The sequence below is a fragment of the Orycteropus afer genome, unplaced genomic scaffold, assembly GCF_000298275.1.
Source record: "Orycteropus afer afer isolate SDZICR_OR568_19922 unplaced genomic scaffold, OryAfe1.0 scaffold01079, whole genome shotgun sequence".
NCBI lineage: Eukaryota > Metazoa > Chordata > Mammalia > Tubulidentata > Orycteropodidae > Orycteropus > Orycteropus afer.
This window is the reverse complement of record NW_006922666.1, coordinates 61,300-62,786: the sequence shown is the minus strand read 5'-3', so window position 1 is coordinate 62,786 and position 1,487 is coordinate 61,300. Positions and strand designations below refer to the sequence as shown.

Genomic DNA, 1,487 nt, shown 5'->3' with positions numbered 1-1,487 from the left:
TTGAACCGCCAGCCGTCTGGTTAGCAGCCAAGTGTCTTAGCCACTATGCTACCAGAGCTCCCAATTGGACATGTAGTAGGTGATAAGATCGAGGAGTTCTGGAGCCACACGTGGAGGAGTAGGGTGCCAGAGTGAGAAACTTGGTTTCTGAAGGAAGAATAACATGACAAGAGCAACCATTTAGGCAGATCAGGCAGGGCTTGTAGGGAGGAGTATTTTCCCAAGACAGACAAATTATAAGTATGGAAATGTGATTTAACTGATAAACAAAGCAAATTAGTGATGGTGGTTGGAAGAAATCTGAGATAAAATCCAACATCACAGAAGAATAACAGCAGAGACAATCAATCAAAAAGCTGGAATCAAAAAGTAGAGCCAGCGGCAGAAAACAGAACGGCTCTTTATATAAGTTGATGCTGTGCCTAAGATCTAGAAAAAGGTGGAGGTATTGGGGGAGGGGAATTCATAGCAAAGAAATACTACTGTATTGGAATTTCTTTGAATCAGGGCTTTAAAGACATATAAACCACTAATAATCCAGCAAATCCATTATTGTCAATATACAGGGAGTTCTCTGCACTTTCAAGAAATAAATATCCACCTGTTTTAATGGCACATACTCAAGCTAGCTACTGAAAGTGATCTGTCTGGGTTTAGCCTCTGAAGTACAATAGTTTGAGAGCAAAGGAGATCTAATATGTTATGTGGAACTAATGCATTTAACTGACATTTGGCAGGAGTTGCCAGGGAATAAAGTGAGCCCCTCTGATTTCACTAACCCACTCTTCCTCATACCCTCTCCTTTTTTAGAAGAAGGAAAGGGTTTTTTCTTTCTTCTTTTTTTCTTGTTTTGGCAATTAGGCTCACCAATGAAGGTATCTAGCAAGGGAATTGTTTGTAAAGAATGTGGAGCTGATCTGTCTCAGCAGGGTAAAAAGCTGCCTGCCAGGAAGATTTGAAAAAAACTGTGAAATGAACTTGACCCCAAACTTTCTCATTAGTATTCTGCTGTTTCACATTTCTTCAACAGAGACAATATTAGACAACAGATATACCCACTGCATGGAGTCTATTCTGACTCTCAGTGAGAGTAAATCTTTTCAGAAGCAGACTGCCTCATCTTTCTTCTACAGAGCAGCTGGTGGGTTCAAACCACCAATCTTCTGGTTAGCAGTGAGAGTAAATCTTTTCAGAAGCAGACTGCCTCATCTTTCTTCTACAGAGCAGCTGGTGGGTTCAAACCACCGACCTTTTGGTTAGCAGTGAAATGCCTTAACCACTACACCACCAGAGTACCTTAGACAACAGACATAGTGAAGTTATTTCAGAGAAGGGCAAAATCAAAATGAATTACAAAATTTGATTCTTTTATTCACTTTTCAAACCTTGTTTTTGTTGCTATGTGCCATCGAGTCAGCCCCAACTCATAGCGACCCCTCCTTAGGTTTCCAAGGCAGTATCACTACAGAAGTAGATTGCCCAACCTT

At 40.8% G+C, this 1,487-nt stretch overlaps 1 protein-coding gene across 1 annotated transcript in view; it reads right to left on the bottom strand.

Annotated features, from left to right (window-relative positions):
• The window catches only part of LOC103212728 (cilia- and flagella-associated protein 47), a gene marked incomplete at its 5' end in the record, with an annotated part of 285,428 nt that overhangs the window by 229,969 nt on the left and 53,972 nt on the right, over positions 1 to 1,487 (bottom strand). The gene's annotated exons all lie outside the window — the stretch shown is intronic.